This window comes from Capsicum annuum, chromosome 5 (genome assembly GCF_002878395.1).
Source record: "Capsicum annuum cultivar UCD-10X-F1 chromosome 5, UCD10Xv1.1, whole genome shotgun sequence".
Classification (NCBI taxonomy): domain Eukaryota; kingdom Viridiplantae; phylum Streptophyta; class Magnoliopsida; order Solanales; family Solanaceae; genus Capsicum; species Capsicum annuum.
In genome coordinates this window covers 7,122,333-7,129,983 of record NC_061115.1, presented here as the reverse complement: position 1 = coordinate 7,129,983, position 7,651 = coordinate 7,122,333, and the positions used below count along the sequence as shown (strand labels likewise).

The following is a 7,651-nucleotide window of genomic DNA, read 5'->3' as shown; positions in this document are numbered from 1 at the left end:
AAATGACACAAAACTTCCAAGTGGGTTCCACTTTCGAAAAATATGTTTCTGAGACCAACCTATTGTTCAAATATCATTAAGGAGCTATAACACTCAAGAAATTTATGTAAATCAATAACATTTGTTGCTACAATTAAGCCTCAAACCATTGGGTGTTTTGGGTCTAGAAATTAAGAAATTGATACCAAAATTGTAGGAATTACCTTAGATTTGGAACAAAATTCGATTACATACTTTTATCCAAGATCTTAATCAACCCACAAGACACATTTTGAAGATTTTTCACTCTATTAGGGTTATAGAGCTCAAGAGGGAGGTACAAATGACCAATATCTCGATCAAGACAACTTTACATAGGCCTTGACTAGGCCTCCGGTAGCATGATTGCGCGCCTTACTTGGCCGCAACTCACACGTTCACACATCACCCATTCCGGTCATGTTATGTCTCTCTATGCTAGGAAATGGTTGAAGATTGGAACTTGGCTTTGGGATTTGACTAATTCCCTGAGATGCATCCAGAGTCTGATTCGAGCAAATGAAATATGCAACCACATAGATTTTGATGTTTGGGATGCGTTGGCAAATTTAGATTTCACATTTAAGGTCATTCAACTGATGTTTTTGCTTGGTGGTCAATTAGAACCCACGAAGACTTCAAATTGGGAAAGTGGTTCTAAAAATCAAACAAACTGCTAGGTAACTAACCTATTGATTCGAGTAAGTCACTAATGACTTGGAGTGGATATGGAGAAGCTCTATTAGAAAAAATAAGCAAGAACAAGGACAATAACCTGTAGGGTCATTACAATATCCACTACTAAGGAACTTTTATCCCTGAAAGTTAAAGGCGACGAAAATACCTAAAGTCTCGAACAAATGAGGATACTGGGACCTGCATCTCACGCTAGATCTCCCAAGTAGCCTCCTCTACTGGGTGGTACCTACACTAAACCTTGACTATCAGAATCTCTCTAGTACGCAGTCCCTTACATCACTAGCCAAAATATGCACCGGTGCCTCCATAAAGGTCAATCGCTCATCTAATTAGACCGAGTCCCATCTAAGAACATGAGAAGGATCGGGAATATACTTAAACATCATAAATACATGGAAAACCGGATGAACATCAACAAAGTATGGAGGTAAATCCAGCTCATAGGTCACCTCCCCAACCGTACGAAGAATCTGAAAAGGACTAATATAGCAAAGGTAAGCTTACCCTTCCTCATAAATCTCATTACACCTCTCGTAGCTGAAACATGAAGGAAAAATAATCACCGACTTCGAATCTCAAACTGGTACAAGAGTGGCAATGACTTAGACAGACCCATCTTGGACTTAGTTTCAGTCTCATCTTCCTCTATTTGCTGATATCCTAACCCATACTTAGATGCCTTTTCTGGGACCATAATGGGTTCAAAGATTTCTTCTAAATTTTTGCCTAAACCCCGACCAGTGTCCAACCTATTTCTTAACATCACAGTCGCGATTATTTTGTAGGCAGAAGGCATTAGAGCTTTGGGCATCAGATCTTTCTCTGCAGCACTTAAATTTCTACTATATATAAACTACTGCCCCTCGGGATGTCTTCAATCATAGGCACATAACCATTGGAATGATTCAAATGGATTCCTTCTCCTTGAATGACTATTTTGTGATCCTCCGAAATAAATTTCAATAATTGATGAACGATTGATGAAACTGCCTTCGTGCCATGGATCCATGGCCTTCCCAGAAGTAGGTTTTAACTAGGATTGATGTCCATGACATGAAATTTGGCTTTGAATTCAGCAGGTCCCATCTGGATATACAAATTAATTTCACCTATGGTATCTCTCTGCCCTTCATCAAAAGCTCGTACATTTTGTGGCTTTGGTGAATTTTCCCCAAGTCATAGTCCATTTGAACCAATCTGGATAGAGGACAAATATTCAGACCCGATCCGTCATCTATCAAAATCCAGTTAATCACATAGTCCCAACAACTGATAATAACAGGTAAGGCTTTATTATGCATCACTCCCTCAGATGGCAACTCTTCATTACTGAATTATATGCGGTGGCTTCCCACAACGTTCTCCATCATTGCGGCTAAATACTCAATGCTTATGTCTGTGGGAACATATGTTTCATCCAAGATTTTCAATAAAGCTTGTCGGTGGTATTGCAAACTCATTAGCAATGCCTAAATAAAAATCTGGGCTAGGTCTTCTCTAAATGCTTGACAATTGAATACTCTTTTGTTTGAATACGCCTCCAAAATTCCTCAGCCTCTATTCAGTGATCAGCCTTTTTTGCAAATCTTTTCTATTAGTTAAATCCTCCGAAATGTAGCATCGTCTAGACCATGTCATCCCTTGAGCAGAGGAGTGTATATCTAAGTCAGGGCTGTCATTACTATGAATGGGGGCTTTTCATTAACACTTAAGGTAGCTACAGCTCTTTCTATCTTCTCTACCCCTTCTGTTCCTTTGAGCTTTTCTGAATCTACCTTAGTGATCTTGCTAGACACTCATTCGCCCTCTATTTCAATCATGTTAACTACTGCTTCCTCATGATTAGGCAATGAACTATAGTTGACATTTGATGCCAGCGACTGAAGCGTGATGACCTTCTGATCGATCTAATCTTGAATATTATGCTTTAGACTAACACAATCCTCGGTACTGTGTCATGCTGCTCCTGGATGATAGGCACAATTTTGATCGGCATGATAAAATCGTGAATTGAGATTGGTAAGTTTTGGTGTGATCAGTGTAATTTCAAAAAATTATATATAAATTACATTATATATATATATATATATATATAATTATTTTTAATGAAAATAATATATATATTTGATTACATATATATAATTATTGGTTATTAAAAATTATTTACTTTATAATTTTTTTTTAGTTCAAAAACCGACCACAAGTGGTCGGTTTTTAAAAATATTTTCTTTTTTTAAAGAAATATTAAAAATCGACCACTTATGGTCGGTGTTTTTAAAAATAAATTTAAAAATGTTTTTCAATTAAATTATTTTAAAAAAACCAACCACTAGTGGTTGGTTTTGCTATTTTTTTATTTTTATTTGTAAAATAAATAATAATTAATATAAAATTATTGAAATAATTATTTTAAATTTTTAAAATACGCTTTTTAAAAAAAATATTTTTATAAAATATTACGAAAAATCGACCACTTGTGGTCGATTTTTTGCGACCGCAACATGTGGTTGGTTATTCAGTTTTTTAGGTTTTTCATTTTTTTAAGTAGTGAATATGATATATATTTTTTAAAAATGGAATAGAAAAAATGATGCCACATAAAATGAGATGAAAGGAATATAAATTATACAAAACCTATACACTATGCATATTTTGTAAGCAAGATGGCCAAGGATATTAAGTTGTAATTTATTTTAATACCTAGATTCTTAAATTTACTGTGTACATATTCAATAATTTTCAAAATATAATACATTGTTTGAGTAAAAATTACTAATTTGGATCGAACCCCGATATGAGTTTGTACCTCCACCTCTGACCAGGGGCGGCTTGTTATGGGAAGAAATTAGGCGGTCACCTAAGGTCTCTGATTAAGGTAGTGGATGGCTAAAAATAGGATTTGATAAAAAATAATAAAACTTAAAAATAGGAGTTTCTTGTTATTATAACTTTTAATGGATAGGTATTTAATATTGAGTTAAATTCTTTTTTTACTTTCCAATAAAAGAAAACGTTTCCTTTCTCAAGTTTTCTTTCCTTTTACTCTTTTAAATTACCTTTTTCTTTTTATCCACTTTTTTCATATCTTTCTCTTTCTCATTTCTCACGTACTCTCTGTCTCTCTTTCTAGCTTTTCTCTATTCTTCTTTATTGTCTATTTCAAGTTCAAAAACTTAAAAGAGTTCATATCAAAATTTAAAAATTATTGATAATATAATTACATTATTGTTAATTTCTCTTCGAAGTGAACACAAATCATATTTCAAATTTGAAAAAGATATTTTGAAGAAGCTAAACGATAGTTGGGATCATCGATCAAGTCTTCATATTTCTTGAACCGGGTAATATCATTCTAACTTTTTATATTATTGTTGTATTTTATATTTGATATTTTTTTAATTTAATAGTACGAATTGTTTTATACTATTTGTTAGAATTTAATATGTCAATTAGAAACTATGAATTCGGTTATTCAAAACTTGTAAGGCCTCCGATTTAATTTTCTCCTTAGACCACCAATGTGTTTGAGCCGCCCTGCCCCTGACTACACCATTTGGGATACATTAGGAATAGTAATGTAAGAATTGTTAATGTGGTGATTAATAATAGCTTTATTGTTATGTGGTGATTAATATTTAAGGAGTATCTTATATATGAATTAGTTACTATCGCGTAAAATAATTTTATAGATTTCTGCATAATTTAATGTGGTTATTATTGTTGAAGAGTCCCACATCGGATGAAAAAATAATGAGCCGTCTTGTTATATGGTGTTGGCCAATTCCTCCCTAATGAAACTAGCTCTGAGTTGATTTCTTCAACGGCCACCACACATAGAAATAATAATCCTGAGTTTAGTGTCCAGTGATGAGATCAATCCAAGTATATTTTTTGAAGTTGAATTAAATTGAGGATTCATTTTTTTTACATAATACCGGAGCACGACTCATTCCGATTCGTGTTTCTTAATGTTAGGTCCCAAATTAAATTATCCATACACCAAATATCTAGCCTAAACTTAAGGTCCTACATTGAATTAAAAAAAGATGGATGGTGTCCTTATATAATTTTCGACAATGCTTTTCATCATCGTAGGGAATAGTAGATATTTATATACCTCAAACAAATACTTTATTCATTCGTCCCAAAATAAATCACTTTAGTAATATCATGTTTGTTAGATGGTTAGGAGGTAAGTTATTTATGTATAAAATTAATAAGGCGTTTGAGTTTCTATATAGAAATTAACATAATTAATACATGTATAAGTTATAAGGGGGACTATGTATTATCTTTTGCAGGAAAGAAGTAGGAATAAATAATACATAAATAACTAAATCATGCATAACTAATCTCTACATAAAATAATACATAAATTTGCTTATCACTAATTCATATATTACTAATATATGCATAACTCTAATTAGTTCCCAAACAATCCATAAGTATCTCTTGAAAATTAGTAAACAATATTGAGAAGGTGAAGTATTAAGGGTGTAATTGAAAAATATAATATTTTTTGTGTTGAATTCTAAGGTGATACTTATTTTGGGATGATTTTTTTTTCGCTAAACGACACTTATTTGTCAAAGTTTATTTGATATTTATTACTTTAGTCTTTTATTTATGTTACTTTATATTTCTATGAGTGTTTGGAATACAAAAAGTAACATAATCTAAAGACAAATAAAACTTGCTTAAACTCTAAACAATAACACTAAGCTCTTCTATAATTTAAATACCAATGAATAGTACAACTTCGTCAAGATGGTTTCTAGGTTATTAAAAATGTCACATGTAGGTTACAGTGGCCTTTGATTTCCACTTATGTACAATTATATGTTGTTTGAAATTTATAATTTTTTGGTTGTAGCCCTTTAAAGTTTTGAAATTTTATATTTTTATAATTTCAATATATTAAAAAGATTTCTTTTAAAACAAATAGATTCGGAGTCTTGAACTAAATTTATTGGGTTCTATTGATGCCTCAAAATCAAGAACAATAAAGTCATCAGGAATAACAAATTTACCAACCTTTATGAGGACATCCTCAATTATTCCTTCCGAATATGCAAATGACCCGTCTTCCAGCTGCAAGACCACCATGGTCGATTTAGGCTTTCCCAAGCCCAATGTATCAAACAAAAATAGGGGCATCAGATTTATGCTAGACCCTAAGTCACTCAATGCATGGACCACTTTACTCCCAATTTGGATAGGGAGAGTAAACTTCCCCGGATCTCTTAATTTCTTGGGAATTTTCTGTATCATTATAGCGCTACACTCTTCAGTGAATGTTATCGCCCGCACATCCTGAAATTTTCACCTTATTAGCCACCACATCTCTCAAGTACTTCGCATACTTAGGCATACCCTACAAAACATCTAACAAAGGTAAATTATGTGAAGCTCTGTGAATGTATCAAAGAACTTCTTAAACATTGTGTCCTCCTTCGCTTTAAGTTGCCTTGGAGGAAATGGTAATGGTGGCACTTGCTTCATTTCTAGCTTAGCAACAACTGTCTCTTTCAAGTACTCAAACTTCCTTGACTCATCAACAACTTTTTCAGAAACCTGTTGGGGAGTCAAATCTGCACCTACCTTCTTTGTTGCCTTGGGAGGTTCTTCTTGAAGCTCTTTACCACTCTTCAAGCTAATTTCTATGACCTGCTTTGGATTTTCTGTATCTGCTGGCAAACCACCTTGTGGCCTAGTATTTAATGCTTGGTATATTTTCTCCACTTGAATCTCTAAGCTTCTCTAGAAGCTTGCGAATTTTTCATGTCTGCAGCTAATTGTGTCTGACTAGCTAGGAGTTGCTCCAACATTTCTTTGATGTTGCTAGTTGACTAATTTCCTTGTGCCTGTGGTTGCTGAATTTTTTGTTGTTGGGTGTTCCACGACTGAGTCTTCCACTTCATGTTGTAAGCATTACCATAATTTGGCCTTTGAGCATTACCAACATACATAACTGATTTCTGATTTGAAGCACACATAGCCGTTAAGTGACCACTAGTATCGCAGACTTCATACCAACCTGCAGCTTATTGGATGGCATTGAATGTGGTTGCAAGTTGTGGAGCTCCCAACTTTAGTCTACTAAACTAAGTGTTTATTATATTCTGTAATGCTGCAACCTGAGCTGACAAGGTTGTAATTGGTCCACCTGTAATACACCTGCAGTTCTTTTTGTGTCATTTTTAGAATATGAGTGCCACTCTGGATTTCCTTGTTCTATGCGGTTCAACACTGTGTACAACTCATCATAAGTCAATTCTAGCCCTTGGCCACCTATGGGTAAATCTAGAAAAATCTTTGTATTGTGATCAAGTGTTTCTACAAAAGTATGAACAAGTACCTTATTGGATTGTTTGTGATGTGGACAATCCTAAAAAAGGTCCTTGAAGCATTCCCAAGCATGATATATATTTTCATCAAGCTTCTGTTTGAAGCTCACTATCTCACTTCAAAGTCTCGCAGTCTTGCCTGATGGAAAGAATCTGGTAAGGAACTTTCTGGCTAAATCGTCCCATGATATGATTGAATTGGCTGGCTCCGCATTCAACCACCTTTTAGCTCCCCTCAAAAGTGAATGGAGAAACAGTTTCAGCCTCACATAATTTGTACTCACCCCAGTCCAAATGAATGTATCAGTAAGCTCAATGAAAGTCTACATATGGACTTGTGGATCCTCGTGTGAAATCCTTGCAAACTGTCCACTGTTGATGAGAAGTTGCACCATATTATGCTTTAAATAGAAATTCCCCCAACAGGGGATCTTTGAATTGGGGAAGCCAAGTTCGTCGGAAGTGGGACTGCCACTTCCCTAACTGTCCTATGGGTTGTTTGTTCTTCAGCCATTAGAGCAGGAACGACTTGGTCTTCTTCTATCTGCGGATTGGGAGAGACGGATTGTGTCTCTCCTTTATTGATA

At 34.3% G+C, this 7,651-nt stretch overlaps 1 non-coding gene across 1 annotated transcript; it reads left to right on the top strand.

The window, feature by feature from the left end:
• The first annotated feature begins 7,085 nt into the window (after positions 1–7,085).
• LOC124899042 lies at positions 7,086–7,192 on the top strand. Its single transcript, XR_007056181.1, has one exon. It is a non-coding gene; the product is annotated as a small nucleolar RNA R71 (small nucleolar RNA).
• The last annotated feature ends 459 nt before the right edge of the window (positions 7,193–7,651 follow it).